We start from the raw sequence: 19,967 nt of genomic DNA, 5'->3' as shown, positions 1-19,967 counted from the left end.
CAAAAGGATTCTAGTTTTCACCATGATTTTAAAGGTTCATTGTAGGGGAAGGGACTGACCAGGAAACTATCTTTGCCAGGGAGGAGACCATTTCTGGGATAACCAAGTTTTTCAAATGCAGAACCCAACTTTTATAGATGCATTTTCTCTGGGAAGAAAGGTTAGGTGAAACATCAGTGGACATGGTACTCCCTCAGAAACTTAGGAGTTCTTAAGACACTGACCCATTCACTCTAGGACATCTGAGAGCTCAGGCAGTTCTTGGTCTTAGCGTTAGTTACCAGGAGTAGTAGACCAGGGCCAGCTAAGCCCCAGGAAAGGCTGCAATGCACGGGCCTCGACATTCCAGATGGAGTCTCTCTCAAATTACACTTCTCAGTGGTCCTTAAAAACTGTCTTCAGTGACTGCTCCCAAGAGCTGCTTGCATCTTTCACACACAGGCTAGCCACGGCTCTCGTTTTAATTTGTCCCATCGTCATGCCAGTGCAATGACCATTCGCGGCAGCATTTTGGCTGTTCTTGGTCCTGCGGTCATTCCTCAGGCACTCAGTCTTGTACTCGCCCCACCTCCAGAACCCTTCATATGAAAAATATGGAAACTAGATTCCAAACTTCGGTTATATTTAACTCTTATCACTGGACACACTGAGTTTGTAACAAATAATCTGCCCCTCCCCTGCTGATTTCAAGGGTGTTTGGCTTATAAAGGGCAACCAACAAACCATTTTTCATTTAAGAACATGCATAGCAATACTGATACCAGTGGAGTCCGTGTCACAATGATTCACGCTTAATAACTTTAGACAACCGTATCACACGTGTTTCTGAAACTGAGAGAAGAAGTTTCAAAGTCTCAAAATCTTTGGAGAAGTGGCATTAGCAGAACGCAGTTTGACCACAATCTTTCCCACAGAGCTCCAAAAAACGTTGTCAGAGAGGTGGGCATGGGGAAGGTACAGGGCCAATCCAAATTTTAATGCGGATAAAATTGGCTTGAACACTGGAGTGGCCTCCATAGTGCAACCCTGATAGAGCCTGTGAGGCTCCGAGGAGAAGGGGGACCACACGGGGAGGACACGGAGAGTGAGGGGGAGGGTCATGCGTTCTGGAGGGTGGGTGTGTTTTCTTTCTTTTCCGGCTACTGTTATCAATGTGGTGAGTACATCCCTTCAGTTGAATGCCCTGGAGAGGAAGCCCAGGGCTTCCTGTTGTCTTACCAGTGCTGCAAAATGCAAGTTAGAAATAAAGAAAAAAGGGAAAAGGGCAGGGGGGAGTGGGAAGCTCCTCTGGGTAGGTCAGGGACGCCAGCCTCCACGAGGGAACCCAGCTCACCTTTTCCTTGAGATGTTGCAGCAAGGGCACATCCTCAGCTGCTTCTCAAATCAATCAGGATCCAGAAAATAGTATCTCTCCAGAAAAAGGACATTTTTGAGCAACAACAGAATAGATAAGAAGGTTGGAGACCTTAAAAGGAAGGATAAGGTAATACGTATAGAGGGATACTGCCAAAGAAATATACTTCTCCCCTGCTTAATGCCCTTAAAATACTTCTATTTGTGGGGCTCTACCCCAAAGTTTTGCAGTGTTAGAAAGAATCATTTAAATATCAGATTCTGTTTTATTTTGCTGCTATGCGCTCTTAGCTATCTATGAGATGCTTGATGAGATTTAGCTGAAATAACATCCTGGCCCCTGGGGTGAAGCACACAGGCGGTGCCAACAGGTTGCCACATATTTACCTATTTACCTATTTATAGCACCATAATCAACATAAATACTTATTTATATCACCACATAACTTACCACTTAATAAAATAGCCTGCCCTCGCCTTGCTTTTCAGTGGCCAATTTTTTTCTTCTGTTCTTCAAAAGGCCAATTTTATCCCCTTTGAAATTTGGTTTGGCCGTGTACCTTCCCCACACCCTCCTCATAGATAATATTTTTTGGAGATCTGTGGGAAAGACTGTGGTCAAGCTGCAATCTGTCACCTCTCCTAAGATTCTGAGAATCGGCAAGAAAATTCTCTTAAACTTTTCAAGCCAACCCTGACTCTCTTGAACTAGATTTCTTTAACAATATTATCTCCCTCTGTTGCCTGTGTTTCACATCACAGCACATCCTTCCTTTGAAAGAGAGATAACAACAACAAAAATTCCACTTTGATCGTAACAGTCGATTAGAAAGGGAAACTCCCTCCAGTTTTCTAACTTTTCAAACATGCTATGCTTTCCCCTTGAAAGAAACGTGAGTTTTGCATCCCCAACTCCATTTCCTACTGTTTTCCTAAAGGACTGCCTGGTAGGTGGAGACAAAGGGAAAGAGGCACAGACATCTTTGTTGCTAGCATCACCTTCAGTTCTTTTTTTTGTTACATCCAGCTGTGTTTCTAAAGGTGATGTTTTGTTACCTCACTCTTCTTTACCAGAAGTTCCAACAGTATTTAAATTATCTTCTGGACTGATATTTATGGAAGACTATCAGATATTCTGCAATATGTATCATATCCCAGAGAAAAGACCTTACGCATGTGTTAAGTACCAACCTACAGTGCAGTAGGTTTGCAGAAGGAGGTGCTCCGCTCGGCTCTGTCAGCTGGATCTGCTGGGGAGTGGGGAGCATTGTGACATAGATTGAATTAAGCTTTTTTTTCTTTTTTCAGTTTTGAAATAAAAACTGTCATTAATTGCAAAAATGGCTACAAATTTTGCTGAAGCATTCATCCGAATAAATACGATAAATAAATAAATACATTATGAATGGGAAAACGGAACAAATATAACCTGGGAATTGATAGTTTAAATGATCATGATGAAAAGAGATTTAATATTATGTGGATTGGGTGAAAATGAAAATACAGTGAGGCACGACAAATTGTTGAGCAAAATCAATCTCTTTATTTTTAAAAAATTTTATTTTATATTGGAGTATAGTTGATTTACAATGTTGTGTTAGTTTCAGGCGTACAGCAAAGTGATTCAGTTATACATATACATATATCTATTCTTTTTCAGATTCTTTTTCCATACAGGTTATTACAGAGTACTGAGTAGAGTTCCCTGTGCTATATAGTAGGTCCTTTCTGATTATCCATTTTATATATAGTAGTGTGCATATGTTAATCCCAACCTTCTAATTTATCCCTCCCCTGCAACTTTTCTCCTTTGGTAACCATAAGTTTGTTTTCTAAGTCTGTGAGTCTGTTTCTGTTTTGTAAATAAGTTCATTTGTATCATTTTTTTAGATTCCACGTATAAGTGATATCCTATGATATTTGTCTTTCTCTGTCTGACTTACTTCACTGAATATGATAATCTCTAAATCCATGCATGTTGCTGCAAATCTCTTTATTTCATTCTTTTTTATGGCTGAGTGATATTTCATTGTATATATGTACCACATCTTCTTTTTCCATTCATCTGTTGATGGACATTTAGGTTGCTTCCATGACCTGGCTATTGTAAATAGTGCTGCAATGAATATTGGGGTGCATGTATCTTTTTGAATTATGTTTTTTTCTAGACATATGCCCAGTATTGGGATTGCTGGATCATATGATAGCTCTATTTTCACTTTTTTAAGGAACCTCCGTACTGTTCTCCATACTGGCTGTACCAATTTACATTCCCACCTACAGTGTAGGAGGGTTCCATTTTGTCCACAACCTCTCCAGCATTTATTATTTGTAGACTTTTTGATGGTGGCCATTCTGACTGGTGTGAGATGATACCTCATTGTAGTTTTGAAAATCAATCTATTTAAAGGATCTAGAGAATGGATCCGTTCAATGGATCTAGAGAAACGAATTGCCGACGATAAGACAAAGAGACATAGGTCTTTAAGTTCCAGTTTCACATGAACTTTAATACCATTTGGCATGTGTATGGGGATAAATGAATGAAGAAATTACACATGAAAAAAAGAGGGTCCAAAAATGGAAAAAAGTATGATATATCACAATTTCATAAATATTAAAGGAATTAAAAAATCTTAGTACAACAGTAAAAATTCAAAATGTACAAAAGTATGAAATAGTTCAGTGGAAATATTTTCAATAGGGCAAATTAATTACAGAAAAAAAAAGATTAGAAGGGGGAAGAATAAAATATTTGAATTTGTAAAAACAGTTGCATTTCCAGGTGAAAGAACTGTTGCCATAAAGAATGTGTTTACAAACAAGAAATTGGTACTATGAAGTCAGTCCCTGGAATATGGTCCTATGTTTTGAAGAGAATGAAAGTACAAAATTTTTTTAAATTAATTTATTTTATTTTTGGCTGCGTTGGGTCTTCGTTGCTGCGCGTGGGCTTTCTCTAGTTGTGGCGAGCGGGGGCTACTCTTCGTTGCGGTGCACGGGCTTCTCATTGAGGTGGCTTCTCCTGTTGCGGAGCATGGGCTCTAGGCGCGCAGGCTTCAGTAGTTGCAGCACACGGGCTCAGTAGTGTGGCTTGCGGGTATAGAGCACAGGCTCTGTAGTTGTGGTGCATGGGCTCAGTAGTTGTGGCTTGCGGGCTCTAGAGCACAGGCTCAGTAGTTGTGGTGCACGGGCTTAGTTGCTCCGCGGCATGAGAGATCTTCCCGGACCAGGGCTCCAACCCGTGTCCCCTGAATCGGCAAGCAGATTCTTAACCACTGCGCCACCAAGGAAGCCCCAAAATATTTTAAAAATGTGCTTTATTTACTTTTGGCTGCAGGTAATTTTACTGAGGTTTTCGAGGTGGGGAGGGTTTCTACGACTACTGAGTTTTCTCTTGGTATTTTAACTCTCCCACTTCCCGCAGGAGGCAGAACATCTTTCCTTGTACTTTTTTTAGTTTATTCAGACCATTGGTGAAATCTTTTAACAACTGGATTTTGTTTTTTCTTTTTGATAGCTGTTAACTTGAGTACTCTCCCCCTTTTGGCATTTAAGATCTTGTAAACAGGTACAATTTGTTTCTCAGGCTTCAAAGGAAGAATATTGCTGATACTTCTTTAATTATGTGAGAAGCTCAGCCTCTGGTGGCTGGCATTGAATTCTAGTTGGGTCATCACTGAATTTATCATCTTTTCCCTTCCTGATTTATTTCATCTTTTTCTCCCCAGTTGGCACCCACTCAGCCCCCTTCCCCTTTTCTTTCATTTTCAGGTGCTTTTCTTGGATGTATTTTTGTGAGTTCATGACCAAATTTTACTTCTTTGGGGGGGCTTAGCTTTCCAATGTTGATTTCTTTGCCTCATGAATGTAAATCCCTGTGCCGTTGCAAAATGTTGAACTGTTTATTTTTGTATTTTGTTCATAGTTCTAATCACTGAATCATTTAGGGAGTTGTGATCCTGTTGCACGGTAACCAAGATGGTGCATGGCTTGTTTGTTAAGACTTAGCTGGTACCTGAACTTTCATGTCCGTGAGGTTTGTTCATTTTCAGAGGACAATTTAAGTTTGAGTTGCTAGCCGAAACTACTAGGTTCTCATATTACTGGGTTTCAGTATTACATTCTAGATTCTCCTTAATTTCTGGTGCTGGATGACAGTGCTCAGCACCTCCTTTGTGATAACTGAGTAAAGCTTCGTTTGGAGGCTTGTATCAAATGAGGGAGGGTTGCTAGTTGAATGGCCCTCCTCCTTTGAGTTCTCAATGGCTAACAGTTTCTATCTTTCATGGGACATCTGCATTTTCCCAACCCCAAGCTGCTCTTTTCTACATAGATAAATTTTTTTAACCAACTATTTGATGATAAGTCTTTCCACTGTCAGTTCCTGAGCTCTGTTAGGTAGGAAGGTAGGACAGTCTTAGGTCTGGGTATAGAATCTACTCTGAGGTTACCCAAGGTAGAAGAGCAGCACTGGAGTAACAAAGAGCCTTAAACTGTGAGCTTATACTTGACTTCTGACTCGACGTGACCCTTAAGGCACGCGTTTTCCTCCTGGACTTCACCTTCCCCACTTACAAAATAAGGAGGCCGAACTAGATCATTTCTTCAGTGACTTACAAATCTAACATTCCATGATTCTCAGGAGCTTTCTGTTCATCTCTCTGTGTGAAGTAGGCAAGTATTATAAATATTTATAAATAAAATATTAATTGAAAATAAAATTCTGAAGAATGGGCGGTCAGCCTCGTTAAGAAACAGCGCAATCCGGAGGTGCCTGGTTTGCTGATGGCAAAAGATGATGATGGAGCAGGCTTACCCTCCGTTACCCCCTTTTATCTTATTGTGTATAACTGGGAGCTTCCAGATTTGTGAGAACACATGCACGGATCTCTTTTTGTTGTCTGCAAAGGTCTTAGCCAACACATATCCATTCTTGATCCAGTAGCCCTCTGAGACTGGTGTGTTTCAGATCTACCCTTCTCATCAGGGTTCCAGGATGCATCTAAGGGATAGAGGGCAGGAACCTCCCGCTTAGTGCCCCTAAAATGGGCTGGAATTCCCCTCTGCCACAAACCAACTGACAGTAACTGAGGAGGACAGGGCAAGAGGAAGGTTAGAAGTTACTGAGCATGACAAGGGGTGCTCTGCTGGTGAACTGCCCACGGGTTTCTTGGTATCAGTCAACTGGTGCTTAAAAAACCCCCATCTTCATCATCCTACCCCTACATCCTCAAATCTGACATCCTAATCGCGGAATTACAGCTCAGTGTCTTCCTTGTGATTTCAACATTGCAGACCTTTCAGGTTTGTTAACTTTTAAGAATATTCATTCATTTGCTTGGGGTTTATTTCAAGCCCAAATGCACAGAAATACCTTACTTTTTTTTTCCATGCCCTCCAGTATTCTATAATGAGGGAACGGGCACACAACCCTAAGACATTCATTCATCCAGCAAATATTTATTGAGCCCCTGCCATGTGCCAAGCAATACTTAGCCCTGGAAATACAGATAAAGCTATTTTTCTTCTCATTGGTTTCACTTGTAGTTACTTTTCTTCACTTCCATTTCTCAGACCCTCCACTGTTCCTGACTCTCCTCAGTATACTTGAGAGCTGAGTACTGAACCACTCTAATTAAAATAGGCCTGAAGGGGCTTCCCTTCCCTGGTGGCGCAGTCTTTGAGAGTCCGCCTGCCGATGCAGGGGACGCGGGTTCGTGCCCTGGTCCGGGAAGATCCCACATGCCGAGGAGCAGCTGCGCCCGTGACCCATGGCCGCTGAGCCTGCACGTCCGGAGCCTGTTGCTTCGCAACGGGAGAGGCCACAACAGTTGAGAGGCCCGCGTACCGCAAAAAAAAAAAAAAAAATAGGCCTGAGGTACTCCTTGCTATATTTGGGCACTTACCAAAAGGGTGTGGCACATGTGTAATAGAAGTTCTTTTCTGTGTTTTCAGTTTTCTTAATTTAATGTGCTTCTGAGAGAGCAGTTTCTGTTCCTCTGTCAACACAATGGTCCAAATAATGCATGTAGACGCTCCTCCCTCTAGGAGGTGAAGCTTAGGCTCCTCCCATCCCCCTTGCTTTTGGGTGTGGGCTGGACTTAGTGACTGGCTTCCAAGGGATAGAGTGTGAAGAGGGGAAAATAGCAGCTTTACAGTGGAGAGACCTGGCAGATATTACTTTAACCAGGCAATCAAAGTTGACATCACCAGGGATGTCATGTGGATATTACGCACCCCTGATATGATGTGATGAGATAGGTACATCGCCTCATGGAATTCTTTCCACAAATCCATAATCTCAGTCTAATCATAAGAAAAACGTAAGACAAACCCAATTTGAGGAACTTTCTACAAAATACTTGACCAGTACTCCTCAAAACCGTGAAGGTCATGAAAAACAAGGAAAGACTAAGAAACTAATAACTAAACACAATGTAGTAACCTAAGACAGATACTGGAACAAAGGTCATAAATTAATGAAAAAAATCTAGTAACATATGAATCTGGAGTTTGGCTAGTAGTAACATACCAAGGTTGGTTTCGTAGTTTTGACAAGGGGAAACAAATTGGGTGAGAGGGGTATGGGCACGTTCTGTACTATTTTTGTACCTTTTCTGTAAATCTAACATTATTCCAAAGTAAAAAGTTTATTTTAAAAAATTCCTAGCAAGACTGATAAAGAGGAAAAAACACAAATTATCAATATCAGGAATGAAAATAAGAATATTGCTGCAGACCCTACAACATTAAAAAGATAATAAGATGGTATAACTATCTTTGTGCAATAAATTGAACAATTTAGATGAAATTAGCAAATTCCTTGAAAAATACAGGTAAAACTGATATAAGAAGAAAGAAAAAATCTGAATAGTTCTATAAATTGAATCTGTAATTAAAACCTTATCACAGGGACTTCCCTGGTGGTATAGTGGTTAAGAATCCGCCTGCCAATGCAGGGGACATGGGTTTGAGCCCTGGTCTGAGAAGATCCCACATGCCACGAAGTAACTAAGCCCTTGCGCCACAACTACTGAGCCTGCGCTCTAGAGCCTGTGCTCTGCGACAAGAGAAGCCACTGCAATGAGAAGCCCCACACAGCAATGAAGAGTAGCCCCCGCTCACCGCGACTAGGGAAAGCCAGTGTGCAGCAACAAACACCCAACGCAGCCAAAAATAAATAAATAAATATATTAAAAATTAATTAATTAAATTTAATTTAAAAATAAAAACTTCTCACAAAGAAAATTTCATGTCCAGATGGCTTCCCCAGTGAGCTACTCAAAATATTTAAGAAAGAAACAATATCAATATTGTTCAAATACTTTCAAAGAGTTGGGGAAAAGGGAATGCTTTCAACCTATTTACAATACTAAGATAATCCTGATGTCAAAAAAGAAAAATTACATTACAAAAAAGAAAATTATTAGACAATATCTTTTATGAACCTAGATATAAATATCCTAACCAAAATACTAGCAAACCAAATCCAGCAATATCCAAAAAGTATATCACATCTTGATCAGTAATGCCAGATTTGTTTCAGTAATGCAAGAATAGTATAACATTTTAAAATCAATCAGTATACATTTTGCATTAAAGATTAAAGGAGGGACTTCCCTGGCGTTCCAGTGGTTAAGACTCCAAGCTCCTAATGCAAGAGGCACAGATTTGATCCCTGGTCTGAGAACTAAGATCCCACATGCTGCATGGCATGGCCTCCCCTCCCCCGCAAAAAAAAGGTTAAAGGAGAATCACCTCAATATGTAGAAAAAGCATTTGACAAAATTATAAACAGCTAGTGATAAAACACTAAGCAAACCAATAATTGAGAGAAACCCTTATTAATCTAATAAATGGTATCTATCTCCAAAAAGCCTATAGGTATCATCACACTTACTGAGCACTTCCCCCTAACATCAGAAACATGACTGATTGGTGGTTCTGTTACCACCAGAATTCAATATTGTACCAGAGGTTCTAGCAATTACTATAAAGCAAAGGGAAAAAGGCATAAAAATCAGAAATAAAAATGGCATTATTTACCGATGACAAGATAATACACATAGAAAATCTGAAAGAATCTGCAAATATACTATTAGAATTCAAAAATGAATTAAGTAAGGTTATTGGATAGAAAATCAATATACAAAAAACAACTGATCATGTTTTATGATCAATTAGAAAATGAAAATCTTAAAAATATAATTTATAATAACTTAAAAACACTAAATATTTAGGAATAAATATAATGAAAGATATGCAAAAGCCCTACACTGAAAACTACAAAACATTAAGAGAAATTAAAGAAAACGTATCAATGGAAAAATATACAATGTTCATGGATTAGAAGGCTCATATTACTAAGAAGTCAAATCTCACTAAATTGATCTATAGATTCAGTTCAATCCCAATCAAAATCCCAGGAAGATTTTTTGTAGAAATTGATGGGAAGATTCTAAAATGTATATGGAAATGCAAAGGACCTAGAAGAGTCAAGGTGTATTCAAGAAGATCAAAGTTGGAGGAGTTACACTACCAGATTTCAAGACTTAATATAAAGCTACAATTAACAAGACAGCATTGTATGGGGATAAAGACAAAGAAATACACTCACAGAAGAGAATAGAAAGTTAAGAAATAAACTCAACACATATAGAGTCACTTGATATACAACAAAGTCACCACTGAAATTCAATGGGGAAAGGATGGTCTTGTCAACAAATGGGACTACAGCAACTGGATATTCTTACAGAAAAAGAAAAAGGAGAACCTTGATCCTCTATTTGACACCATAAACAACATTTCATTTGAAATGGATTATAGACCTGAGCATTAGAACTGAAACGATAGAATTTATGTAAGAAAATAAGAGCATATCTTCATGACTTTGGGGTAAGCAAGATTTTTTTAGGCAGGACACACAAAGCAATACACAAAAGAAAATAATTATGCTTCAGATTGATTAAAATTAAGAGTGCTTATCAAAGATGTTATTGAGAATGAAAATCAAGCCTTGTACTGGAGAAGATTTTCACAATGTATATAGTCAACAAAAGCCCCATTATAAGAATATATAAAGTATTTCTAAAAATAAGTAAGAAAAAGACAACCTAATTTTTTAAAAATGGGCAAAAGACACAAGCAAAATTCCACAAAAGAGGTTATCCAAATGGACAAATAAGCACATAAAAAGATGTTCAAATAAGCAAAATGCAGTTAAATCTACAATCATTTACTAATACCCATTCACTACAGTGGTTCAAATTTAAAACACTGACAACAGTCATTAATGAATATATGAAACAATTGAACTCTCTCCATTGCTGGTGGGAATGTATATTTATGCAACTTTGGGAAATTGTAGGATAGTGTGTGCTAAAGCTAATTGCATGCCTATCCTACAGCCAAGTAATCCCATTCATAGTATACCTCCAAGGAAAATGAGTCCACCAAAAGACAAGTGCAAGAACGTTTCTAGCAGTTTTATTCATAATAGCCAAACACTAGCAACAACTTCAGAGGGATGGATAACCAAATTGTGATATATTCATATAATGGAATACCACACAGCAATATAAAAGAGTGAATTACTGTTACATGCCACAGTGGATAAATCTCACTGCCCTGTGTCAAGCAAAGAAGCTGGACGCCAAAGAGTACATACTCTTTCACTCAATTATGTTCGAGACAAGATGGAAACACTCTATGGTAGTATCAATAGAAGTCAGAGTAGTTGTAACCTTTGGGGGGCTGGTATTGACAAGGAGGGGGCATAGGGAGCCTTCTGGGGCACCAGAGATGTATACATATGTAAATATTCATTGAACTGTACATTTTAAATTGATGCACTTTGCTACACTTCTATAAAATAAAAGAACAATGGAACAAAAATAGTAACCAATCGAGACAATAATAACAGTAGACAATAGATAATGAAAGTCTGGAGCAAAGAAGTGAATTTGGAGACAGATGTTGAGGGGGCAGTGTCGTAATTCCTGAGTTGACTCTTCAGGACTCCATTAGAATCCAAAGACATCTCCTTACCAAGAAAAAAAGTGTAAAAATAGCCACCCCATAATGATTAAATACATTTATTTTCTTTTCAATATTATCTCGTATTTCAATGGAGATTGTTGCTTTAAACATTTGAGATAAACGTTTTTTCAAAAAGTGAATTGCCAGTGATACAACCCTGCTTAGGAAAACTTGCCAAGGAGCTTATTAACACACATGCTATTGCCTGTGAGAAAGTTTAAAAAAAAAAAAAGGAGCTGTGGGAAACAGGCCTCTGAATAACAGAAAGGAAGGAAAGCTATTTCCTCCAGTGAGTGGTGAATGTGTGGAGAAGGGATGTAGGTGACAATCCTTCCTCCCTGTACTTTTCCCTCATGCAAGAAGGAAAGAGATGCAGATATATTTCCTGAGGGGATTTTCTCCAAAGCAAGGTGTAAGCAAAACATAGTGAACCAACCCAAGGCAATTGGGCTGTTTATAATTATGAGGGTCTATCTGGTAGATAACACATGAGGTCCATAAGTCTCCCAACCCACAGTGTTGCCGCTACAATGAAAACAAGTCTCAGCCCAAATTTGGCCACACACACATAATGGTTATTATCAGGCAGGCTTAGAAACCCGTCTTAAAACTTGTTCTGTGGACTTGATGAAGCCCCAGGTGGGTGTTGTTTTAAGAACTCCATCTCACTTGAAACAAATAAAACATGAGTCTCCTGTGAGGATTCAACTGCCATCTTGTCAAACTCAAAGGGCCAAGACTCTTCTGAGTCAGTGGCTGGATTACAGGACCATTTAGGAGACAAGCCCAGAACACCATTCTACAGGGTTTGGGCCACCAGCCTGTGACTCTGACCATGCAATGGCAGGAGTGCTCTTCAATATTTCCAGGGAATCCACACCTCTTGGGTCACTACTAATGTCACCAAGGGAAACATGTCTAATATCCATTTTGCTAGTTAACAAAGCCTCTGGTGTGAACTGGACCAGGAATGTGGGAGGTATTTCATGACAAGCTTTGCTCACCACCTCTGGAGAAAACACTCCTGCCTAGGACATCTGGCTGTCTCAGGCTTGTAAATCCAGTGTACTTAACACATGTTTATATCGCTGTGGTTCTGCTGAAGCCATCAAAGTAAATTATAGACAACAGGACAGAAGCTGTCACAGAACTGATTTCTTAACTGAGGGACATAAAAGTCAAGGTTGGTGGAAGGGAACGAGGCTCTCTCTTTGACATTAGGTCCAGGGATGAAAGAAGAATTGTGAATGACAAAAATTAGGAATAAGTGAGAGAAAATAGGAAAAAAGAAGCAGTTACAGTAACATTGTTTAAGCTTTTCTTAATTTATTGCCTTTAATAAAAGGGGGTTGTAAACCTTTGGAAAAACAATGTGGAAATCAAAGCCACAGACTCAGGTAAGCACTAAAAGAGCCTGCTGGGGGCTTCCTTGGTAGCACAGCGGTTAAGAATCCGCCTGCCAATGCAGGGGACAGAGATTCGAGCCCTGGTCCGGGAAGATCCCATATGCCACAGAGCAACTAAGCCTGTGCACCACAACTACTGAGCCTGCGCTCTAGAGCCCACGAGCCACAACTACTGATCCCAGGAGCCACAACTACTGAAGCCTGCATGCCTAGAGCCCGTGCTCCGCAACAAGAGAAGCCACTGCAATGAGAAGCCCGCACACCACAACAAGGAGTAGCCCCCACTCGCCGCAACTAGAGAAAGCCTGCGCGCAGCAACGAAGACCCAACGCAGCCAAAAATAAATAAATAAATTTTATTTAAAAAAAAAAAGCTGGATGGATTACCAAAACCAGTGTTCAAATCCTACCTCTGCCACGCACATGATGCTGAGTTGCCTACTTTTTACTTCTCTCTCCCTTAGCTCCTTAACCTGTGTAGTAGGAACAGTAATTCCTTCCTAAGGAAATTCTCTGCAAGGAAACCCAAACCTAGCGGTTTCAAACGCCTGACATTGGCACACTCCTGCCCCCTGGTGGCGATTTTTAGAACTCTGTGGGCCGTAGTAAGGGCAAAAATTAAAGGTGGAAACTGTAAAACAAAAATCATGAGATGCCTTCCTTGTAATGCACAATAGCTTTTTTTTTAAATTAATTAATTAATTTATTTTTGGCTGTGTTGGGTCTTCGTTTCTGTGCGAGGGCTTTCTCCAGTTGCGGCGAGCGGGGGTGACTCTCACAATAGCTTTTTAATTGCTAATTTTCTTACCTTCTCAGTGCCTTTCCCCTCCTCCTACTATCAGTAGTACACACACTGCAGGAAGTTTCAGGAGTCATCCAATTACCCGGGAGGAATTGTAGTATATTTATTTTCATTTGTATTTTTCCTTCTCCTCCAGATCACAAGGATTTAGGGAGCATATCCATGTCTTTATGTCCTTAGAATGGCCTTTTTAGGAGATGTGACCACAGACTCAAAGCTGTGGGAGTTACACAAAATCCTGTTGGAGATCATTTAAACATTAAAACTTGTAGTACTAGCAGGTAGAGAGAATATGAAAAGAATTCAAGATTGAATGCAGCAGTAAATAGATTAATTGGATTTAATTAAGAAGTGAAGCAACTGATTTATAGAGCTTCACCCATCCTAATTAGCTGATAAAATGGAAAGAAGCTCAAATAATTAGTAGGACTTGTAATTGGAACCCAAATGAATAGCAATACTAATCCAACTCCATCGATAGAACAATTTTCTTTTTAAAAAATATCATGAATTTCCCCATTTTTCAATACTGTCAAATATGAGTTTGGAGTTGGAGTGGGAGAGGGAAGCAACAGAAGAAGTGAAAGGAGTTGGAGGAAGATCTAGAAATGGGGATGGAGTGGGAGCAAAGTCCTGGCAGATGGATGCCAAAGTCAACCCTTGCCCTGCTCCACAGCTGACGTGGTGCCAGTCCCCAGGCTTTTCCCCCACCTTGTGACCTGGCACCCTCATGTTGCTTCTTAGTTGACCAGGGCTCCTGCTCTGTCTTCCCACCTGGACATCCCTCAGTGGGTCTTGGCCAGGACCCCGTTGCTACCCTTAACACGTGGATCTTTTGTCTGCTACACTTTTTCACTTTCATCTGCTGGCTCCAGCCTATCCCTGAGCAAGGTAGTGATGTAGCTGAGGTATTTAGGTGTGATTCAAGAGTCCTGAAAGGAGAATTATGAGTTTTGGGTTCCAGCTCCAACTTGGTAATTAACCAAGCCACAATGTCCTGAAAACTTGATTTCCTTTTCTGTAAAATGGGTATATCTATCTTCCCTAGCCCTAGGAAGGATCGAATGTGTAAAATACATGGGCAAGTGCTTATGGAAGGTAAGGCTTGTATCATGTAAAGCAGTGTCATCAATAGCTAGTTTATGATAACCTGCCTCCTCCAGCCTTCCACATAAGAACTCTGTGGTGCTCTCAAGCTGTCTCCTTCCCTCCTGTTTTTTCCCTTTCCCTATCACAACCTAATCTTTGTGTATAGTTGCTATTTACACCTTAATATCATTAAAGCAGAGATTTGGACAATTAAATCCAAGATAGTTATACCTTGCCCAGAGATATTTGCATGTTAAACCAAATAGGGTAGTAAAAACATTTAATCCTTGTTTAAGAAATGTTAACCAACAGTTTGGAGTAGGGGAGAGAAGCGAGGCTTTCCTTGAGCTCTGAAATCACTTAATTCGTGCCTGAATTATCCCATCTGAGCTGGAATTCACAGTGAATATTTGGATCAGTGTTTTAAAAGGATAGCTTTAGAGACTTGAATTCCATTTTTTTCTATACATATGGTTTGTTTTTTAACTGGGATCATATTACATTTATGGTTAACATCCAATGGCCCAACATGGTCCACTGAGAGACATAATAGTGAGGTGGTTTAGTGCACAAATTCTGGAGCCAGGTGACCTCAGCTCAAATCCTGGCTCTCCCATGTATTACCTGCATGTCCTTGGGTGGGCTATTTAAGTGCTCTGTGCCTCAGTTTCCTTATCTATAAAATAGGCTTATTGGGCGGATTAAATAAGTTAATAATAGGTCTAAAACATGTAGAATATGAGAGTTCCCTAGTGGTCCAGGGGTTGGGACTTGACGCTTTCACTGCCCAGGGCCCGGGTCGGGAAACTAAGATCCCGTGGGTGGCGTGGCCAAAAAATAAAAATAAAAAATTACATGTAAAAATTGAAACCATTTAGAAATTTATTTTTAAAAACTAAAAAATCTCACTTAAGTTCCTCCCCTCTCACTTAAACTTCACTTCCCTCTCCACAGGCCATGATTAAAGTTAACTTGTGATGATCCTTCAAGAGTTTTTAACTGATTTTTTAAAAAATCATGGGAATATAATTTACTCGTTATTTGGCAACTGGTTTCTCTCAACAGTGCAGCTAGGAGGTATTTCCAGGTCCCTAGTCTACCTCTTTGTCCCTATGGGCTTCCCAATATGCCCACAGCACAATGCACTTAACCCATGTCTTATTGATGGATATTTGGGCTTTTTCCAATTGTCCACTATTATGTTCCCTTTTCACTCATTCTTTTCTTTTTGTAATTCAAAACCATCAAGCTGAACCTTAGCAGGGCTTCCTCATTTCACAATCATAGCTCATTTCCTATTGAGCAAAGCTTCTTCCTCAGGTCAGCTCTTGCCACACCCCTAAGGGTGGGGGGCTTTTTCCACAGAAAGAAGAAGTGGAATTAGCTATCCTGGGCCTTAGGAGCAAACAAGCTCATTCTCTTAACGGTGATGCCCAGGCTGCTTGGCCCACGCAGCACTGCTGCCCCTGGGGCTCCTGAACAGCTAATAACCTGAAACAACAAAATCAACGTCACTTTGCCTCCAGTGTGGTTGGTAAGTTGTAATAGATGTGGAAACAGACAGGATGGCTTCCCATGACATATACCACCTCATGGAAGAGAGGCGTGTTCCAGGGTGAGTCTGTTTCCTCCGTGTCATTCCAATATACGCTCCTGCTTTCAGGGGTCACTGGCGATATGCTTCTCTGTCATAAATGCTCTTTCCTCTCCCTTTGAGGATGAACTGAAATCTGACCCCTTTTTTTTGAAGCTTTCCCAATTGCTCCGGCCTATAATAGTACTTCCCTTTTCTGAATTTCTTCAGCAAGAATGCTTCTAAGTGCAGAACACCTTGTAAGGGTGAACCCCTGGGCCACAGAACCAGGGATTGTGGGGAGGTTTGAGATAGAAGCCCATCGTATACCTGAATCTCATAGAAATAATGTAGTTATAAGAGGAGAGGCCTATAAGCAGAGAGACACTATGGGATATACTGGAGTTAATATGTACGAAAGGGAAGTGTAGATTAGAAGCATGTATACCCACGACAAGAAAGAAGGAAAGCAAGAGTCTAGTGCAGTATTCCTCAAAATGCAGTCTGGGGAATTTGTTAGAAATGCAAATTCTTAGACCCTTCTGCAGACCTACTAAGTCAGAAACTCTAAGGGTGGGGCCCATCAATCTGTTTTAACAAGCCCTCCAGGTGAGTCTGATTCATTGGGAAGTTTGCGAACCAGTGATAGCAAAGAAGAGACTTTTGCAACTGAAAATCTCGGGAGAAGTAGAGCAGCTAAAGGGACTCCAGGCGCTGCTCATGCTTCACCCATTGTCAGCTGCTGCAATGTGGATCTGGTGGTAGGAAGTGGAGGAACAAATCCAAGTGACACATGGTCCTGCCCTTCAAGATGGGATGCATAAATAAGACAGCAGTCCTACAGAGTGAGATGGACTCTTTGCCAACGTGATGGTTGAGACCAGTGGTTCCCAACTGATGTGCCTTGGGGAAGCCAGTCTGTTACAAATACAGATTCCTAGATCCCACCCTGAGAGATTCTGATTCGCATCTGAGGAGTGACTGAGTCTATACTTTTAAAAGCTGCTCAAATTTTTATGACAACTGTAAAGAGAAGCCTGGTTTGGGAAGCCTTGTTATAAATAGTGGTAACGAGGAGGTTCTGAGTAGGGAGGGGAGAACTCAAGCCTGGGGTGGGAGGGAAACTCCACCTAGTAGGAAGGGATAAGCTCCCCTCCAAGGGCCTGTGCCCGTCACGTATTTCCTGGAGGGCCTGCAGGGACAGGAGAATTACCGCCGTCTGGGGCTAAAGTTCTGCCTGAAACTTGGCCCCAGGATTTCTCTTCTCCGTGCCAGATGTGGAGACTGATGGAGGAGACACGACAGGAGGAAGGCTTTTGGGAAAAGGGCGTGTGATGAAGGCTTAAAGGTTAATGTTAATTATCCAGCAAATTGTCAGACCTTCTCAAGAGCTACTAACCAAAAGACTGAGACTGCTTTTTTTTTCTTAAGGGAGTGGAGGCGGGAGGGATGATTTAGAAAGCTCCAGAAGTGATTGAGCTCAGGCAAAGCTAGGATTTATCTAGTCCCTGCTCTAGACTGCTCTCTGACAGTCGTAGTCCTAAGAGAGGGGGTGTGGGGTCACCACCTGAGTTGGTGATAAAGCCATCATCTCCAATGGTTTGCAAAAGTTGATTTTATAAGCAGAGCTTTAAGAAATATCTCAGGTGGAACTCTGAAATGGGTTAAACTTAGAAACATAAGGACTGAGCTGCTGTGGTTAAGTTGGGGGTCCAGTTCCCACGTCCTTGGTCTCCTTCCTTCCTATCACTCGGGAACAATTACCATTCCCCACCCCTCCCCTACCCCGGCTCCCTGGGATGACACTCCGTAGAGAGCGGTTTGAAAAAGACTGATCTGGTTGACCTCCCATCCAGAGCCTTGAGAGATTGCTTTCAGGGACAGCCAGATCACTACTGCACAAAGTCATCCTTCCTACTGCTGGAAGCTTTCATCCTCAGAGACTTCTTCCTTTTACTAAGAACTGCTCCCTAAACTTCCACCCACTGTGCCTAATTTTTCCCTCCGGAAGTACTGCTACATTCTTCCACATGAAAGGTCTTTAAATAAATGTTCATAAAGACCATCTTCTCTTTTCCAGGCAAAAGCCTCATCACGTCTTCCAATAGATTCTCGTGTGACGTGGTCACTCCCTGCGGAACATACTCCAGTTGGTCCATGTCCCCTTTAAGATAAGGCTCCTGAAGGAGCATTTGGCTCCAGACAGGATCTGGCCAGGGCGCTGTGCATCGGGGCCATTCCTCCCCTTGATCTGGACATTAAGCCTCAATTAGTGCATTGTGGGATTACATTAGCTTCCTTGGCAGCCACTCTCCAGTCTGTTCATACTGAATCTGCTGTCTACAAAACCTCCTCTGTTTCACATTAATTGCTTTTAAGTGAATTCTTTCCCATCCTGTGCTCCTGCAGTTGACATTTCTTAATGTAAGAGATGGACGTTACTTTTAGCTCCATAAAATTTCATCCTGTTGGTTTTAGTCCAGTCATGAAAAATATTTTAAAATCTTGATTCTGTTTTTCAATGGCTATTACTTCCCAGCCTTAGTTGCCTTGAATTTTAGTGTTACTTTCGTACATCTGGAAGACTGCTAACGTATATCTGGAGCTTAGGGGGGAGGTGGAGGCGAGAAACACTTTTTTAAACTTCCACTTATTGAGTACACTCTTATTTAATCTTTCATCTTTACACTGGCCCAGTGAAAACAGATACTAATATTGCTTTTTTTTTTTTTTTTTTTTTTGCGGTACGTGGGCCTCTCATTGCTGTGGCCTCTCCTGTTGCGGAGCACAGGCTCCGGACACGCAGGCTCAGTGGCCATGGCTCACGCGCCCAGCCGCTCCACGGCATGTGGGATCTTCCCGGACCGGGGCACGAACCCATGTCCCCTGCATCGGCAGGCGGACTCTCAACCACTGCGCCACCAGGGAAGCCCTAATATTGCATTTTATAAAGGAGGAAACTAAGGGGAAGGGAGGAAACTAAGGGGAAGGGAGGAAGATGAAGATCTTCCTCAATTACCAGCCTCAGTGACTACTGGGCATGCAGCTGCTTCTACGCATGCACTCACACATGCAAGTTACGTAAGCTCCACCCCGTAGTCTTAAAGGAAGGTTTGGGTTCAGCTGTGACTAACAGGCTTATTTCCAAAGGGTGGGAACAAGAAAAACTAACTCCTGTGTCCTTCTTCTTAGAGTGACATCTCATTAGCCTTTTGAAGAAAATGAAGTCAGGCATAGGAGTGGATGAAAATTGGAAACAGCTAGGAAAAGATGAAGTTGGATTTTAAAAGTAAAGCTTATTGAGCATATAATGCCATAAAATATGACTTGCTCTTACAGGTGTTTTAGTTACATGGTCTTGGAATTTGCATCTGTGGCTTTATCAGGCTGATAGAATTTTTTTCCTTGTCTTTTTAGATGCTGCAGGAGGAAGCGATGATTAAGTGAAGGATTTTCCCCATATTACCGTACTTTAATTTATCTTCACAGCGTTTATGATCACATGATACTTTTCTTATTTACTTATTTCTCCCCACTGAAATGTGAGCTCCGTAAAAGCAGGGTCCTCTCTGCCTTATTCTCCTCTGTATCCCTATTACCTAGAATAGTGCTCGGCACATATTAAGTGTTTAAAATGAATGAACATAAGTATGACACAGAAAACTTAGCATTTTAAAAAGAGTATTTAAAAACAACATACAAGG

The sequence above is a fragment of the Pseudorca crassidens genome, chromosome 5, assembly GCF_039906515.1.
Source record: "Pseudorca crassidens isolate mPseCra1 chromosome 5, mPseCra1.hap1, whole genome shotgun sequence".
NCBI classification, from domain to species: Eukaryota; Metazoa; Chordata; class Mammalia; order Artiodactyla; family Delphinidae; genus Pseudorca; species Pseudorca crassidens.
Note: the sequence above shows the minus strand (reverse complement) of the source record.